Raw genomic sequence first — 20,182 nt, forward strand, 5'->3', positions numbered from 1 at the left:
ACAACAATTAAGTTATGTGCGCACAGTCACGGACAGCCCGACAGCTAGCCAGCCAGCCAGCCAGCCAGCCAGCCAGCTAGACAGAAAGACTCAGACACACCAACGCACGCACGCACGCACACACACACACACACAGCCACACGCGCACGCACGCACGCACACACATTCACATACACACACACACACACGCACGCAAGCACACACACACACATTGACACACACAAGACAACCCGTCCCACCCTGCCACAACCACCCCTTTCCCCGCCCACCCTATCCTCCTCTCTGCGCACATCACCCACACACCCACCACACACATACACCCCACCCCTCACACACCCACCACACACATACACCCCACCCCTCACACATCCACCACACTGACACATACACCCCCACCCCTGACACACCCACCACACACATACACCCCCACCCCTCACACACCCACACTTGTCGACCATTGATCTTTAAAAAGAGGCGACACTAACAACTCTTCTCAGTTATTCATTTCAGAGGCGTCTTATCGTCGTGTACACGGCACACGTGTTGCATTGTCTGCGAGCAAGGCCTTTATTCCAGGTGTGTTCTGGAATCGGTGTGGAAGGCGCCAGGACTGACTTGAAAAGTCAGTGCATTCCTCATGGTCAAAGTGCAACGTGGATTGCATGTGAGTTAGGAGGTTTAAAAGGCTTTGCCGGTGTGTCCGAGTTTGTGTGTATGTATATATGTGTCGGTATATGTGCGGCTTTCTATGACCCTGGTGACCGGATTATATGCGTGCTTGCATGGTGGCTAAACTGACTCCTGCACTTTTCTTATCAGTATCGTGCTTGTAAAAGCCATATAAAACGAAGGACATGATTAACCAAAACTGTGTTCACAGAGCAGGCTTCAAATCTTAATTAGTGGTGGGTGTTTTTTTTTAAAGCTAAAAGAGTTTTAGAGGCACGTTTCATGAAGAAAATAAACGTACTAACAATCGGTTAGGAATAGATCTTGAACAAAAGTGTGAGATAGTTGCAGTAATTGTTGCTGCTCTGAACTTTACTTTTGTACCGTATCATCGAAATGTCACTATTGCAACCAAAGTAAATCCCTGCTAGTGCTACCGGTGAAATTCTACCGCCAAGCCGGTGTAACACGAGAAAATTACTACCACGAGATTTTTACTCCGGAGTAAACATTTCGTTCGAAAAAGTTACTCCCTTATATAACGAAAAAAGCACTCCCCCATTGCACGAGAAAATTACTCCCCTTTCTTACAAAAATGTTACTTCCCTGAGAGAGAAAATGAAAGTTTTACGCCCTCACGGCAAAGCCATTAGGGGCATGTTACACGGGAAATCCCGGCTTTGTATGAAAATAAAAAATAAAAATGCGGGGGGGGGGGGCGGGGGGATGTAGACAGCTGGCTGCCGGCTGCTAGAGGAGACCTGAAATGGGCTAGGGACCGGGTTGGGTCGTCTTGGGTCAGTGCTGAAATGGTTACTTTTTTGGCTGTTGGCCGAACGGACACCCGGGCTTCATATTTTTGCATGCATGTATTCGTGTTTCCAAGGCCTGAGGCTTTCGCTGTGACCCTGGGATATTTATTGTGCGCATGTGTATGCGTGCACACGGGGGTGTTCGGACACCGAGGAGAGTCTGCACAAAGTTGACTCTGGGACACACATCCCGCGCCGAACTTGGGGGTTGAACCCACGCTGATAGTAACAACCGGTTTTAAAGCCAGCGCCTCTACCGACTGGGCATGCTCCCCCCCCCCCCCCCCCAATTTGTTGGGGTCAAGAAGTTCCATGGAGGGCGGGGGGTATGGAGTAACACATAGTGTTTTGCTCAGAACATTCCCACCCAAGCAGAGCCGCGCTAGGGGTACGCATTATCGTGAAGCTGGCAGTCAGTCCTACCAGATTTTTATTGGAAGTGAAAACAAGTCGCGTAAGGCGAAAATACAATATTTAGTCAAGTAGCTGCCATTTTTCAGCAAGACCGTATACTCGTAGCATCGTCAGTCCACCGCTCACGGCAAAGGCAGTGAAATTGACAAGAAGAGCGGGGTAGTAGTTGCGCTAAGAAGGATAGCACGCTTTTCTGTACCTCTCTTTGTTTTAACTTTCTGAGCGTGTTTTTAATCCAAACATATCATATCTATATGTTTTTGGAATCAGGAACCGACAAGGAATAAGATGAAAGTGTTTTTAAATTGATTTGGACAATTTAATTTTGATAATAATTTTTATATATTTAATTTTCAGAGCTTGTTTTTAATCCGAATATAACATATTTATATGTTTTTGGAATCAGCAAATGATGGAGAATAAGATAAACGTAAATTTGGATCGTTTTATAAATTTTTAGTTTTTTTTACAATTTTCAGATTTTTAATGACCAAAGTCATTAATTAATTTTTAAGCCACCAAGCTGAAATGCAATGCCGAACCCCGGGCTTCGTCGAAGATTACTTGACCAAAATTTCAACCAATTTGGTTGAAAAATGAGGGCGTGACAGTGCCGCCTCAACTTTCACGAAAAGCCGGATATGACGTCATCAAAGACATTTATCAAAAAAATGAAAAAAACGTTCGGGGATTTCATACCCAGGAACTCTCATGTCAAATTTCATAAAGATCGGTCCAGTAGTTTAGTCTGAATCGCTCTACACACACACACACACACACACACACACACACACACACACACACACACACACACACACACACACGCACATACACCACGACCCTCGTTTCGATTCCCCCTCGATGTTAAAATATTTAGTCAAAACTTGACTAAATATAAAAATGGGGAGTAAAAATTTCGTGGAGGGAGTAATTTTTTCGTGCCTTGGGGAGTTCTTTTCTCGTACGAAAAGTGTACTCGGAGTAAGAATTTCGTACGAAATATTTACTCCGGAGTAAATTTTTCGTGGAGTAAAAATTTCGTGTTACACCGGCCTGTCAATTAAAAAGCTCTACCCCCACAAAAGCATTCAAGTGGTTTAGCTTATCGACTTTTTGGACAGGTTGTTGTTTCTCCACGGAGTGAACAACGCAACAGGCCCGTGTAGCTTATACGTTGCATCGTCTCACACCAGTGATTTAGCCTCCAACAGATTGCTATTATTAGGCCAGCGGTTCAGGATTCACTACGGATGTGATTTGCCATTTACCCCGCACAGAGTCCATGAGCATACCTTCAGCCTTCACGTTGCACCACATGCAATCACATGATCTTACCGGTGATTTATAGCTCGACGTTGACTAGAATTACGTGAGTAGTGTAGTGTACCCTGTTGTGTGAATGAACAGACCTAGCTGTCGCCTAGATACGTTGTGCGTATAACAGTGTTACAGGCCTACACGCCAGTGGTTTCGCTTTCTTTCTGTTTTGATCATACATCCATAATGTATAATGCCTCGCCGAATGAATGGACGTACCTGAGAATGTAGACTGTATCCGCACGTGTGATATATATGTCAACATGTTGGCGTTAACACGCCAGTGGTGTAGCTTGTCTGGCTGTTTTGCTTTATCATTCACTTCGCGTCACGTACCTGCAGCCTATACATTGAATTCATATCATATCAGCGTTATACATAGATATCAGTACACGTCCCCCAGCCAGCATGATTCTGCGTGACGCATGCGTTATTTCTGCGTTTTTCATGCGGGGATGCGTACGGCCTCGTGACACCTTCGCTTCGCGCGCGTTACTTTTCGCCAACTTTTACGCAGATTGTCGCATTCGAAACGACTTCACCACGCAGTGTTTAGCACGCATGGATTCAATGAAAAGGTGATTGCAATTTTTGTTTTTCCTAATTTTATACCGTGGGTTTATGCATTTACTTCATGAAATAATTTATTATATTTTATGTTATTAAAAAATATTTACTTTTAAATTTTGGTTATGAATAGTTATTCTTCTTCAAAAACTTCTTTTTTTTTTTTTTTTAGAAAAAAAATTGCATAAAAACTTTCAATCCGTTATTTTTCAGTTTATCTTAAGACAGTTTCGGTTAAAAAAAAAATGCATTTAAAAGTTTAATAAAAATATTTTTATTTTATGTAATGGTTTTCTCATTTAATTTTTATTTAATCATTTTGTTATTACCAACATGTATTTGCTTAATTGTTATCCTGATTATTTTTATCTTAAAATAAATATGATTATTTTAATTTGTATTATCATTATAATTGTTTTAGCATGTAATATAATTATTGTAATGGGGATTTGGTAATGTTGTAGGAATCAGCTTTCCACAAAATAATGTCGTGGAAAAATCTAGGCAAAGCATAATAAAAATATTATATGAACAGAAAAGATAACTGAAATCTATATGAACACCCATAACAAAACGATAAAAACATTTAAAAAATTCAGATTAAACAAAAAAATGTAAACTAAAGTAACTTTGAAACTAATTATCTACTCAAAATAAAGGCTGATGTTAATGGTTACATAAAATTTGTTCTCAGCATATTTTCATTTTATTTTATTTTGCTTTGGAAGAAAATCTCTATGAAAGTTCAATTTCAGGGGAGACAGTTACCTTGACTGAAAAGAGCAATTTATTGAAGTTATTTCCCTTGTCTGTCAGACAATCTCCAACTTCCTGTTGGCAAGAAGTCTGTCAAATCCACATTGTATCGGCGTTTTTTTGCTTTTTCTTCATATTGACTTGTATTTTTGACTTGCTTATTGGATGCAAGGTAATCTTATCCTTCTCTCTGAAATGAAGATTGACTTCTTTCAAGAATAGGTAAGTTGATCAACTGAAGGAAAGATTTGGGAATTTGAATTTTTGATAGCTCGCGGCTTCGGCTTCCGAGTTTGATGGCAGAGAGAATTTCTCACACTTTCGATTTTTTTTTCGCCTAGAAGAACACTGTTCTATTCATTCATGTTTGTTTTGTCTGAAAGATGGATGAATGAACTAACTTTTCCAAAAACATAAAGTTGATTGATGCAGTGGTTTGTTTTTAAGGAGTTGTGGAAGAGTGAAAATACCATCCGAATCCCGATTCGCGGGTCGCTCACGGCACCATAAAAACTGAATTTTCGTTTATCATTTTATGTCTGTTTCTTGGTGAACTTTGGTTGGTTCCTAATCTGGTCGAGTCATTGCGGCAGCAATTGTCAGGAGCTTTAGTAGTAATACTAATAGGCTCTTCATATATCTGTTTGTTTTTTTATTTGTATCTTTTTATTTTTCCACAGATGTTCAACTTTCAGTTCCGCATACTGACATAGACTCATAGTCATAGTGGAATATTCTGTGTCTGAGTCTCGGAAAAGAGAAAAATTACCCTTGTTCCCGAGGCATGCATAGACTAGAGAGGCATGCATAGACTAGAGAGGCAGGCAGAGGCTGTGTCAGCGTGTGCAGTGATAAAGTTGAAAAACAGATTTTTTTTAAATAAAAATAAAAAATACATCACAGAGAAAATAAATATACTAATTTAGTGAAATTGAGATGCTTATATTTAATAATTAATATTCCAGTTTTGATGTTTGCGTGTTACTGTTACTGTTAGGTTTGGGAATCAATGTGATCCTATTTAACTTCCAAGTATTTATTTTTTCAGAAAGCTTTGACTTGAGTATGACGGTGCTCACTGCTTGTTTGAACTGAAGGTGAAGAAAGCTGAGATGGACAGTGACCTTAACACCGCCACCGATGCCAGTAACGCAGACTGTCGTTCCGTCCCGGCAAGGTGAAGATGAACAGGTATGGCTCGATAGTGCTCAATGAGTGTCTCATTCAGAGTCATTGATAGTGACACTGACAGCGTCTTTTTGTTCTGTGACTTTGGCTTATTTTGTGTTTTATTCTTTTAGTTATAACCAGATGTGTCAAACAAATTCAGCTGATCTCTTTTACTGTTTTAGTGAAACAAATGTATTGTTTCCAGCAAAGGGAAAAAAATCGGGTGGGGGCGGTTGGTCGATTTTATTTTTATATTTAAATTTTTATTTTATTTTAATAGTTTTATTGATGTTTGTTTTTAATTAACACAGGCATCTCATTGATGAGAAAGTGTGAACTGTGTCCGCGGGATGCCAGAGAAGAGTAACTTTTCATCCAAAGTCTGCAAAATTGAATTTAAAATTTAACCTTTTTGATGAATATTTTTGAATGAATACAAAAAGTTCTAGTGTTTGGAGGAAAAGTTAAGGTCAGTTCAACTTTAAACAAGGATTTTTAGTGTGTGTTTGTTCTTCTGTCTAAAAAAAAAAAAAAAAAATCTGCTTGAAGTAAATAAAATACACACAAAAATTTTCATCTCCAACTGCTGAGTCCCTACATCTTTTTACCCCATCAAATGCCACTCTGTATGCCCCTTTAAAAATTGATTGCAATATATATATTCCTCATCTTCTCCTGAATTCAAAAATATAGAGATGTCACGTTTACTTTGAACATTTGCTCAGATTGTTTTTTAGTGCTGATGGTTTCTTTTCAGGCCGACAGATTGTCTAAAATATGTATTGCTTCATGTAAATGACTTTTTGTTCTTCTTTTCTTCCATTCAGCGGACACAAGACTACGAGCAGAGCAGAGCGGCAAGATAAACATCAGTTCTTGCTGCTGGAGAAGGTTCTACAGGAGCAGATGGACCTGATGAGACTAATTTAGTAATTGGTCGCCAAAGAATCATGGTGGAGCCAGAGCCTGTGCTACTGTTCGATGGAGTCATCTTTTTACTGTTGAGTGTGGAAGATGTTGAAGGCACATGATGGATCTGTCGAAGGAGTGATCACTGGTAGGTGGCTTTGAATGCTATTGTTGAAGCAGACCAGTCATGCCTGTGCTATTTTCCCCAGATAACTGTAGCAAGATCTTGTGAGAGTGACATGTTATTGTTAGGCTTTAAATGTTACCTTGCGTGTGTGCTTTTTGGAGGATGCCAGATGTCATCACGGTTCACGGGTGTATCTTAACTGTTCATCAGTTCTCAGTCATGACCAGTTTCCCATTATCCTGGGAATTCATGCAAGGTTTATGCGTATTGGTCACATTTGTGAATTTAACCAACACATTTTGATGATAAAACTATGCTTATGGGTACGCACAATGATGGGCCTCTTTTTCTCATGTGGGGTGCGGAAAATGCATGCACCACTTTGTTTTCTGTGATCATTGCATCTGTGAGAAATAATGCAAATATTGCTCTGTGGCCAGAGCTGCCATCTGCTAGGTTTTCAGGGATGTAACAGAAATTGCTACGCTGTTTCCTCAAGTTCAAAATTGCAAGTGCTACACTCAAGCAAATAATCACAAACATGCAACAGTGCCTTCTTGTGAGTTCTGATTCTCACTTTGTGTAGGCATCGGATTATGGGTCAGAAAAAAATTGTCCACACTGAATAGTATCACGGTTGACGCTCTCTTCTAACTATGTTTGTGCTTTCCAAATGAAGATTTGTGAGATAGTATTGAATGATTGATGCAGGTCACCTGAGGTGTGTGATTACATTTTATGACAATGCTACACTCAATCACCATTTGCTCTTCTGAAAACTTTTTTTTTTAAAGCAAGTGCGATTATTGATTTTTTGTTCCAGGTGACAGTATGATGCTTCCAGATTGAATTGTTTGTATGTGAAGAAGAGCTGTCTGAATATTTGATTTTTGGAATTCAGTTGGCTTGTTTTGTTTGTTTCAGATCCATGACCATGAGCTCGGTGTGGTTGGTGGACATGAACTAAAGACGACTACTGATGCTGTGATGACGAAGGTGTTCCATAGGCTACACGGTTGCTGACAGGGGGCTCTGGGGGAGGGCAGGGAAAGAGACCATGGTGTACGCTGCGACTAAAAGCCATCGACAGTGAGTTGTTTTTCATAATTTGTAAAATCATCCTGGTCCTTTTAGGAAGAAGATAAAATCCATGTCTACAAAACAACAAGTTATTTCTGTCTCAAATTTTGTTCTTTGGAATCAATTTTAAATTTGCCATGTTTCACATGTGAATGATAGTTGTCAAAGCTTTTACGCTTAACATTAAATTGCTAGAAGCCAAGTTCCTGAGCTCATTTGTCAGTGTCATGGATTTTCGACTACATACGAAATAAGGATGTTAGCAAACGGTATGATGTCGTCACATATGCGTCTGCACGTCACAGTACATGTATTATGAATTTCCGAAGGCCCCCAAAGAAAAAGTCATAGTAAAGGTAACTTTAACCACTTGACTGCCTTATGACGGTTATACCAGTCATGCGCTTGTGCAGCCGCAGCGCCTTAGGACGGGTAAACCCGTCTTCTCCGTTCCGGGATTTTCCAGAAATGCTACGTCACTGCTGACACACAAATAGCAGCCAATGGCTTGGTAGGATACCTCATTCTCATGAATAAACAAAAATGGTGACGCGGTTTTGCGTTTGAAGGCTATTTTCGGCCTTGTCGACAGGGTATGGGAGAGAAATCTCGACTCGTCAAAATGGCTAACGGTGACTGTCGACCGGGCCCTAGTAGGGAAAAACAAAGCCGGACTGACGCTACAGGCGGTGCAAATGATTATGGATACTGACAGGGGAAGGGGGAGATCTTCTTTCGGACAATTCGTTGGAAACAGGTAGATGACAGTGATTATAATCCTTTCTTGGAGCGAGCAAAACAGCCACCTGTGTTTGATCCACAGGCACCGGAAGATGCGCCGGGCTGATTTTTCAAAAGTTCATATTTAAACATCATTATAAGCCAAACTAATTATCATTTCCATGATTAGACACTAAAAACAGATTCTTGGTTCAATTTTCTTTAAAAACAACATAGGTTTTACTTACCTACCTACTGCCAGTTTGAAGCTAGATTTTTTTGTGAATTATTACACCCCAAACTCCAATATTCCCTGGCAGTCAGGAATGCACATACCCAAGTTTTGATTGGCAGCGAAAGGGTTAAAACAAATATTAGGGTAGGTATTTTTTTTTACTTCTCTTCTACAAGGATTACAATGTGTTGTAATTTCCTAACTCAAGTATAGTTGGTGTGTTGTAAAAGCGTATGGTGTGTATGCAAGTTTGTGTGTCTGTATGATTTTTAGCAAGTTTACAGGCGTCAGGAAATAAACTTGAGACTTTTCTCAAATCAGTGATAGTTGTTTGATGATCTAAGTTCATGTTATTTTTTGTTTTGTCATGCAGAGGCTGTTCCGTGAAGCTGTACGGGTGCCACAGGTCAAGACCTTGAAGACGGCCGTTCAAGACTGGTTTTTGGAAGCCTGTGATAAAAGAAAGAGACAACAGGCCATGGAAGAGCCTTCATGATTTGGTTTGCAGTAATTGAACTTTGTAATCTCTGTAGGCTTATTTACAATGCTAGTTGCAAAAATTTGATGAATGTAAGATTTGACTCGCCTGAGAAATTGCTAGTGAGTAATTGTATTTCACAGTTCAGGTCTGTGTGGCTGATGGGTAATGTACAGAAGAGTCTGGGGTTTTGTTGGACATTATTTAAGCTAAGCTTTAAACTTCACACTCTTCTACAGACATTTTATATCTTTGACAAAGTTCATCGGATGTGATTGAAACTTTGTAGGATTATTCTTTACATCAAAGTATTTACATCTGTAGCCTTTTACGAACGTTATCAGAAAAACAAGGGAGATAACTAGCCTTTTCTGTTCGGCAACACACAACTTAACGTTGGGCTTTTCTCGGAAACTATAAAAGTGACCGGGCTCAAATTTTATGTGAACGTGACTCCCAGTGACCTCTACACTTTGACGTCTGCTTTGGTGACCTTTGACCTTTTTCAAGGTCACAGGTATGTCTTGAAGGAAAAAAATTGAAATATCATATCTCTGAAACTATTCATCGGATTTGATTCAAACTTTATAGGATTATTCTTTACATCAAATTATTTACATTATGGGGGCGAGGACGCCCCCATTCTATACGGATAGTTTCGAGGTTGACCATGGGCAGCGCCATTTTGTTGTGAAATACGTCATCAGTTTGTGTACACAGGAAGTTGTGACATCCGTCACCCTATGGGAGGGGTGACGTCAAAATTGTTCATCTGTAGAAAGTTGTGAAATCCGTCACCCTATGGGAGGGGTGACGTCAAAATTGGTCATCACAGAGTTTGTGTAACACAGGAAGTTGTGAAATACGTCACCCTATGGGAGGGGTGACGTCAAAATTGTTCAACAAAAACATGATATGTCGCATTGTGCAGGGTCAACTGCAACAAACTCAAACCGAGCCATTCATACCTAGCTGTATTTGAGTGACTTATATACCCGACATTTTTATTTCTTATTTTTAGCACAGGTGTAGGAAAAATCATGAACCAAAATGTTATTTATTTTCTAATTTAACATTTTTTTTACAAATATGACCATGGTCTTTTAAACATACAGTGACATTAAACATTGTTATGTTAAAAAAAAGAAAAAAGAAAAAAAGCTTTTGTGCACAAATCAGAAAATACATTGTACATTTTACCTACAGGCCAAACCGTGAGTGTCTGTGGCAAAGCCCGACCCAGGAAATTGCACTGATTTTATATTTAGATCAGAGAGAAATTGTCAAGAACAGGCGCTTGCATTTGGATGTGTCCAATGATAGTAGGTTTGGTTGTGATCAATCAGAATAATGTAGGAATAAAAATGTATGACAGTTTAGTATGATGACATGTAATTCACATATGCTGAAATATGATATTATACATCATGTAATATTATTATGGCTGTTGCCATGACCATGAAACCCAACAAAGGTTTAATGTAATGTAATTCAAAATACCAAAACCGAGCACCTATTAATCTCGTCTTTGCGCGTGAAGATTGAGGCCGTCTGCCAGCAGCGGTTAGGTCATACAGTGGAACCCCTCTCTAGCGACCTTTAAAATGTTGACAAAAATCGGTCCTTGTGGAGGGGGGTCCTTACAGAGGGAGGGGGGCGGAGTCAGGGGGCCACAAAGAAAGTCAGATTTAAAAAAAAAAAGAAAACAGAGAAGTTTGAGTTGCTGACGACCGTTCTCTCTGAAAGCAAACTGCTTCGATTTCATGTTTGTCCTTGGTGTCCACCAGTTCTGGTGCATGTACTACCCTGGCCAAGTTTCCTCTCAAGACATCAAAGAGACCGCCCCAGTATACTCTACAGCCTCTGGGCGAACCACCTCTCATAGCTAAAACTGGGTCAATGACCCCTGGGAAGAAGGTCAGTGTCTATAAAATTTTACTCCTAGGCCTGCGGCCAGGGGGGGGGGGGGGGAGTATACCGGTACCATTTGAGAATCAGACCAAATGAGAATTGAACCATTTGAGAACATCCTTTTTTTTCAATCACTACATCGAAGGCCTGCGGCCCGGGGTTCACAAGGGTTGGTTTGTTTGTTTGTTTCAAACCCACACCCATATACACACATTTCCCATTTAAACCATTTGTCGGCCCCCTGTCGATATTTATCGACTAAGTTCCTTGTCTGTATTGTGTTGTGAATAGCAATTTCTTCCTGTCCATCTGATGCCTCATATAATATTCAGAACTGCGAAAGTGACTCGATCGAGCGTTTGCTCTTCTTGTTTATTTGTTTACATCAATGTGATATAGTGACGAGTGTACATCAAAATTCTCTCTTATAAGTTATACTGGATTCTTCACTGCATGTACTACGGCGTATCGATGATGACTATCAGGGTTTTGTTCTATTTATTCTTTGTTCTGCCAATTTGAATTCTGCTTTGAATAGTATTTTGATCATTTTTGTTTCCGTGCTGCTGGTATGTCAAAATGCAGTGAAATTAAAACCTGGAAGTCACAATGGCAATAAGCGAGATTCAAATCTCTCCTTTGTTTTAATCAATTTATTTGACTGCATTTTTGTTTTAGAACTTGTACATAATTATGATCATCTCTGTTATCGAACCTGCACGCTTGACCTTTGTCTTTCTGGATCAATACAATGTTGTGCACTGCCCATTATTTGTTTGTGAGTGCGTAAAGCGGTTGTGTGGTCTGCGTAAAATTGTGTAGGTCAATCGTGACATCTGCGTGGAGAGTGCGTCAAATGCGTGAGAATGCGTAAAGCAATTGTGACATCTGCGTGGAGAGTGCGTCAAATGCGTGAGAATGCGTACAGCAATTGTGACATCTGCGTGAAGAGAGCGTAAAAAGCGCGTAATGCCTGAGAATGCGTCAATAATTCGTGACATCTGCGTGGAGAGTGCGTAAGATTATCAGGACATCTGCGTCAAGAGCGCGTTAAATGCGTAAAGCAATCGTGTCGTCTGCGTGGAGAGCGCGTTAATAGCGTGAGAATGCGTAAAGCAATCGTGACGTCTGCGTGGAGAGTGCGAATTTGTCTTGGTGTCAAATAAGCGTGCGCTGGAGGTGCGTATGGTCTGCGTAATCTGAGGGAAAACGAGTGTGTCACGCATGTATTTCGCTTTGCAAAATCGCGCGCGTTACGCATGCGTCCAGTGCAGTTGTTACGCAGAGTTTGGCGACTGCGACACGCATTCGCTGCGCAAAATTTTGCTGGCTGGGCCATTGTTTAAGCGTTATGTCTGTTTTTGTGTGTTTCCAAATGCCTCACTGAGTTATGCCCATACACTGTACGCAAACCATTGATTCTGACTTTCCCCACCATACAATTACTGGCTGAGCTTTTTAGCTGTTTCGATGTGCCTTTTGGCAGTGTAACCGAGTGCCGAAACACTACGATCACCTCGGGAGGCGAAGTGCAATCAAACAGGATTGAAAATGTTAGGGCTAATTTCTTAGCCCTATATAAACTGTTATGCAAACCCGAAGGTTTCCATGAACATACAGACAATCGGAAACCACCAGACCCCATCACAAACAGAATTCCACAATCCACCGGTGTTGACTTAAAGGCCAACAACTCGGGTGCAGAGTCTGCTGTGAAAGGAGCGGTAGTCTCCCCTGTCACATATACACTGCTAGGGAACAGTGGAAACCTTTTTTTACCAAAACATTAATTCCTAACTCTGAGAAAGTCAGGTCGTAAAAAAGAGGAAGAGTCATTAAATGGGGGTAGATTTTGAAGAGGCCGGTTACGATAAGGAAATCTGATCAAGCAATGGATTGAGGAAGTCTTCCAACAGGTGGGCCTTTAAAGGGAGGTTCCACTGTACCGGTGATTTAGGGGGGCCCGGGTAGCTCAGGTGGTAGAGCACTGGACTTGTGATCGAGAGGTCGCTGGTTCGAATCCGGGCTGTGACGGACACGGGTCAACTTTATGTGCAGACCCACAGAGACGGTATCCATCTCCCACCCCCGTGTCACCTCAAAAGCACGTTAAAGATCTTGGTCATTCTACCATAAGTGCAGATGGCTGATACCACCTAAACACGCATAGGCCTACATCAAAAAGCCGTGAGGGCGTAAAACTCGAATCGTACAAACCAATTCATGTCCAGTATAGGCAATGATTAAGACCTGACGAACAATAAGCCCCTTAAAATTTACTCTTTTTTTACCGGTGATTTAGGCCCAACACGCCCGTGGTTTAGCTTGTCCTGCTGTTTTGATTTGGCATGTAGTTCGCCAGAGAACATACAATTCGCTTGTAAAAAAAATACCAGGCTTTGCATGCAATCACATCACATCACATAGGCTTACATGTTGGCTCCATTACCACTGGTTTAGCTTATCCACCTTCTCTGACTTGCCAGTTTTGCTGCACCCAGTGAATGAACATACCCATTGCACTTTACAACGGCGATTTAGGCCCAGACGGCAGTCGTTTAGCTTGCCCGCCGGCCGGTTTCCATTTCCCCTTTACGTCTCAACTTGAATGAACACACCTGTAACCTGTATAGTGTACTCACTGTCTACAAACCCCGCAGTGGTTTAGCTATAATCGGATGTTTTGATTTGCTATTTTTGTCGCACTGACTGAATGGACTTACCTGTAGGCTAAACACTACAACCATACTAGTGGTATAGGCCCACAAACCCCGCAGTGGTTTAGCTAATTGGATGTTTTGATTTGCTATTTTTGTCGCACTGACTGAATGGACTTACCTGTAGGCTAAACACTACAACCATACTAGTGGTATAGGCCCACAAACCCCGCAGTGGTTTAGCTAATTGGATGTTTTGATTTGCTATTTTTGTCGCACTGACTGAATGGACTTACCTGTAGGCTAAACACTACAACCATACTAGTGCTCTGGGCCTACATACAGCAGTACACGCTGCACTCATACCGATGACTTTTTTTGGAACTATACACGTGGGCTGTAGGTGCAATAAACCCAAAACCGTACCTGGCACGTTTTTGACCTTTGCGTCGTAGGATCAACCGCAAATATGCAAGCGGGTTATATCTAATGATATCACCCACGAGCGTAGGACTATCCTGTTCCGGTTTTCCTGCCATCTCAAACCGGACTATCCACTGCGATAAACAGAGCACGACTGTGTCTCTTGACTCTTTCGAGGTGAGGAAATACTGTGCGTTTTGGGGTGTGTTTCAGTGTAAATTCATCATTTTTCCTGGTGTTGAGACTTTTAACCCCCCTCGTCAGTTTAGCTCGGAACGATTATCTCCGTGTCTCGTCAGTGTTTGCTGTCTACGCGGTGCAAATTGTGTGTTTGCTGAATGATAGCCAGCGATCTCGAGGTTTGTGGAGCGGTTAGTAAAACATTCTCTGTGTGTTTGGGTCGATAATTTGAAACGGGTTCAATGTGTGCCGGCTACCTTCTGCATACAAGGCTGTTCGTGGTGTGCGGTTCAGTATGCCGGTGTGTGTGTGTAGTGGGGGGGGGGAGGGGGGAGGGGGGAGGGGGGGGGGAGAGACTGAGACTGCGGAATTACTTGTCAATTTAATTTCAAGCAACCTCACGTTATTGCCGTGTTTATGACACTGACCTAAATGTGTGACAGTAAGCGTTGGAGAATATGGATGACGCATGTACTGAATTCTGGAAAATTATGGAGGTGTTTTGATGTCTCACTAGTTAACTGGGCCACAGTGAGCCGTATGCGATACATTAATTACGCATAATTATTTTGAATTCTTGTGTTCTGGAGAATAATGGAGGTGTTTTGATGTCTCACTAGCAACTAACAGTGCCACTGTGAGTTTGTTAAATGACGCATGTTTTGAATTCGTAACGATATCCGAGTATGTTGATGAAGCTGTGTTCTTGTGAGTCCCCGGCTTGAGAAACTAAATGTGCTGCAGTGTGTGTTTAATATACATTTTGAATTGCGTGTATTGGCTGGTTTCTATGGTGCGCCAAATTGATATTACTATCGTTAACTGTTATATAGGGTTTTGAAACTATCGTTAACTGTTATACAGAGTTTTGAAACTATCGTTAACTGTTATGTAGAGTTTCGAAACTATCGTTATCTGTTAGATAGAGTTTCAGAAACTCTATATAACAGCTAACGATAGTTTTATCAAAAGCGCGTCGGTATCGTTCCCAAATGGGAAAACCCTGAAACTGTCATTGCAAAACTGTCTTTTTGCTACGAAATGTACATTTTAACTAGAAACACAATTTAAAAAACTACAACATTAGTTATTGACCGTTCTTCTGTTGTCGTCTTCTCAAATCATTGTTGAGTTTGTTTAATATTAGCTCATATCATTTGTACTTTCGGCCGTACCGTTTTCCACGTGTGCGGTTTGAAGACGGTAGGCCTACTGAATATTCGCGGAAAAGACCATGACAGACGCACGGCTACACAAAACAGTGGGTTTTTTTTTTCAAAACAAACACAAAACAACGTGACATTCCCCACGACGCGTTTTGGAAAACACTGCATGCTTTCGCATCGTGTTTTTGGTACTGACACTGACCGTTGCACACTGCATGCATGCCAGCCGTATGTGTACAAACTGACACGCACACAGCGCGGTAGCTAGAACGGGTCAAGCTGACACTGACAAATATTTCTGTGAAAACAGGAAGCGTGCTAGCTGTAACGAAGATTTGATTACTTGATTAAACGAAGCAGCGAAATGATGGACTTATCAGACGACAGTTAGTTGAATATGATCTACTAAATGTTGTAGTAATTTAGTGCAAATTCGCTCGAACGAAACGTTCAGCAGCCATTTTGCCTCGAAACATCCGACCACGCCATCGCTATTTTTAGAAACTCTATATAGAGCTTAAACAATGACCACGAGTTGATTACTGGAAAATAAACCACGAGTGGGTATTTGCAGCCGCTTGGTAATTCACGAGTGTGCGGAGCACACGAGTGAATTACCAAGCGGCTGCAAATAACCACGAGTGGTTTATTTTCCAGTAATCAACGAGTTGTCATTGTTTAAGCTATTTATACAACGAACAACACGGGTCGAACATGCAGTCATGCAGACGACATTTTGTAGGCAATTTCATTTCAGCCTAATCACTCAGAGTGTCAAATGCGCGTCATTCAAATAGTCCCTATTCTTTTACTTTATTCTTAGTCTCCGACTCGTCGGCATTATACTTGTCTCGTCTAAATATCGGACCCCGTTGCTACGATTAAAACACAATAGCGTTTATGTAGCTATTCTGACATTACATTCTGTGTTAAAATCATGTTTTTGTCAGCAGCAAGGACCAGAATGGTCCATGTCGTTGATTGCAGACGACGGTTCCCTTTCCGCATGAAGCCACGGAAATAACCGAACATTGAAAAAACCCACGGACATGTATTACGGAGAAAACTCGGGATAACCGGATGTTTAGCATTACGTCAATATGCTAGGAATCATATGACGTCATGACGTATCATGCTTGCCTACGTAGATTGTATACATACATGTTCGAAAGTCTGACTGTTGTGAATTCGCGTGGTGAAGACTGAGGTAAATCTGTAGATGATAAGAGAACAAGGATTGTCTCAGAAGAAACGACTAAATGTTTCAGACCGGTAACTTCATTTCAACATTGCACTATATAATGGACGTTCTATGTGACAGGAGAGTTTGCTGATTTTGTGTTAAACATTGGAGAGATCGTCTGCTAGAATCAGAGATAGGTCGCTTCAGATTGCAGCTTCTGGAAATTTGCAAGGTTTGTTGCCTGTTAAAGAACTGGATTTTACACATAATGTATGTCATGTACAGTAAACAACAACAAAAACACACACAAAGCAAATGTTCGTCAAAAATTTAGACGTTCGGATGAACCCAGTCCACATCAAGAAAGAAGAAGAAGAAGAAGGAAAAAAATGGCATCGTCTGTCGACTAGTCATACACGTCAGCCATTGTTGTTACAGTTTTGAGTCAACATTGTACGTATTCTTCCGCAACAGGGTCCAATCGTCTGGGATTGAAATGTTCTAAAAATAAATTCTAGTGTTGATTATTTTTTAGCCCTCTTTATTCTTACTTCGAATAATCCACGTGTGATTTTTGGGTTTAATCAAAGTAGTTCGTTCTAATTTCTCACTTGTCTAAAAATAATCAACTAGATTTAATCCACCCCTCGGTTGCATTGCAGGAGTTGTATAAATAACAGTTAACGATAGTAATATCACTTGCGCGCACCATGCCGCCGTTTTGCGAAACCCTCGTTATCTGTTATTCATAGTTTTAGCAATAGCGCGCACAAACGCGCTATTGATATAACTCTAAATAACAGTTAACGATAGTTTCGAAACTCTATTTAACAGTTAACGATAGTTTCGAAACTCTTTATAACAGATAACGATAGTTTCGAAACTCTATATAACAGTTAACGATAGTTTCAAAACCCTTTATAACTGTTAACGATAGTAATATCAATTTGGCGCACCATAGGTTTCGCTCAGACGGTTTGATAAAGACTATCTATGGATGAGAGAAATGCAAACAGCCACTTTGGAGCACGCGTTGTGCTCACTCATTTGGGAAACCAGTAGCTCGGTTGATAGACTGAGCACTGTCCTGTGATCAGTCCTAGAGTCGCAGGTTCGAATCTGGGGCGGGACGGAAACGAGTCAACTTTATGTGCAGACTCAGAGACGGTATCCATGTTCCACCCCCGTGTCACCACTGTGGAACGTAAAAGACCTCGGTCATTCTGCCCGTAATCCAGGTGGCTGACTCATACACCTGGGTAGCGTGACTCTGTTGTTGCTACACCTGGGTAGCGTGACTCTGTTGTTGTTAGCTTTCCACTAGGAGGAAGTGACCCGAATTTCCCAGCGATGGGGCAAAAACGTAACGAAAATGATTTTGTAAGACTCCCTATTTTAGACTTATTTTGACCTTGAAGTAAACAAATTTCCTATTAGTAATTTGTAAACTCTTAAATAACCTCAAAATCATGTCACAATCATGAACTACGGTTTTGGAGAATAACCACCAGCGGTCGTCAGTTTGGAATTGTGAAAAGTGTGAAAGAAATGAGAACATCATAGTGGTTCACACAGCCATTTTATCAACAAGTCAAGGTGAAGATAATCAATAATGAGGCTTATATCGCGCGTATTCCGTGGGTACAGTTCTAAGCGCAGGGATTTTTTTTAATTTTTTAATTTTTTATTTTTTTTAATGCAATTCATATCGCGCACATATTCAAGGCGCAGGGATTTATACGCCACATGTGTTTAATGAATCATGGTTCGATGCATGGCTGTGATATATTATGTTGAGTAACTTCACGCATCACGGTCCGATTGGGATAACATAACATCAACTGCTTGTTCTCTTTCACCTACAGGGATCACAACACGTAATGCTTACTCGGACTTTGTTACTCAATCTGTATTAGTCACCTTGGTTTCCGCTCTGTGAACAGATTGACTAGCAGTCCAAATTATTACATTATTACAGTGGACGTCCCCCCACCCACCCCACCCCCCTTGAAAAGCTCGACAAATCTGAGACAATTAGGTTTTGAACAGGAAATTGTCTTAAAATTGAGGTAGCTCACAGAGGTTTTGAAAGGAAACCTTCTTGTTCTTGTTCCTGTTCTTGTTCTTGTTCTTCTTTTTCTTCCTCGTTCGCTAACAGGAAATCTAAGTTAGCTAGTTCTTCAAAGGGGAGAAGTCTTAGGCCTAAAAAAAAAATAGGTGTGGTTACGGTAACCCGACCTACCCTATTTTTTGGGGCCGACCCTATAACTTTTTATTACATTTGTCAAAAAAATACCCCCAAAAACAAGTAAACGAGTGCAGAAAACGCAATGAAAGCGAAAGCGCCCGAGTCGCACACTTATTTCCCTGTCAAGTAGGTTTTATTTGTACACATTAGAAAAAGAAAAAAAAAGTAAAAAAAAAAAAAAGTGATTGCCTACCTTCCTACCCTATTTTTTTTAGGCTATGTTACCGTAACCACACCTATTATTTTTTTGGCCTTACAACGGGTGGGGGGGTGGGGGGGGGTGCTTCTGAAGGAGGTTTCACCGTGTACTCACGTTTTACCAAAGCCGCTAGAACCGTGACACTTTGTGGATTAACTGTGTAACTTTGACCAAAGCCGCTAGAACCGTGACACTTTGTGGATTAACTGTGTAACTTTGACCAAAGCCGCTAGAACCGTGACACTTTGTGGATTAACTGTGTAACTTTGACCAAAGCCGCTAGAACCGTGACACTTTGTGGATTAACTGTGTAACTTTGACCAAAGCCGCTAGAACCGTGACACTTTGTGGATTAACTGTGTAACTTTGACCAAAGCCGCTAGAACCGTGACACTTTGTGGATTAACTGTGTAACTTTGACCAAAGCCGCTAGAACCGTGACACTTTGTGGATTAACTGTGTAACTTTGACCAAAGCCGCTAGAACCGTGACACTTTGTGGATTAACTGTGTAACTTTGACCAAAGCCGCTAGAACCGTGACACTTTGTGGATTAACTGTGTAACTTTGACCAAAGCCGCTAGAACCGTGACACTTTGTGGATTAACTGTGTAACTTTGACCAAAGCCGCTAGAACCGTGACACTTTGTGGATTAACTGTGTAACTTTGACCAAAGCCGCTAGAACCGTGACACTTTGTGGATTAACTGTGTAACTTTGACCAAAGCCGCTAGAACCGTGACACTTTGTGGATTAACTGTGTAACTTTGACCAAAGCCGCTAGAACCGTGACACTTTGTGGATTAACTGTGTAACTTTGACCAAAGCCGCTAGAACCGTGACACTTTGTGGATTAACTGTGTAACTTTGACCAAAGCCGCTAGAACCGTGACACTTTGTGGATTAACTGTGTAACTTTGACCAAAGCCGCTAGAACCGTGACACTTTGTGGATTAACTGTG

General features: G+C 41.1%; 1 protein-coding gene across 3 annotated transcripts in view; it reads left to right on the forward strand.

The window, feature by feature from the left end:
* The first annotated feature begins 552 nt into the window (after positions 1–552).
* The window catches only part of LOC138958325 (epigen-like), a 35,936-nt gene continuing 16,306 nt past the window's right edge, over positions 553–20,182 (forward strand). Inside the window, exon 1 of one of the 3 annotated variants that reach the window (XM_070329438.1) lies at positions 553–664. The gene's annotated coding sequence lies outside the window, so the exon portion shown is untranslated. Of the gene's footprint in view, positions 665–14,270; positions 14,617–20,182 lie in introns of those variants that run through there. The other 2 variants (XM_070329437.1, XM_070329436.1) reach the window with 2 other exon arrangements.

Source organism: Littorina saxatilis, linkage group LG2 (genome assembly GCF_037325665.1).
Source record: "Littorina saxatilis isolate snail1 linkage group LG2, US_GU_Lsax_2.0, whole genome shotgun sequence".
In the NCBI taxonomy this organism is placed as follows: domain Eukaryota; kingdom Metazoa; phylum Mollusca; class Gastropoda; order Littorinimorpha; family Littorinidae; genus Littorina; species Littorina saxatilis.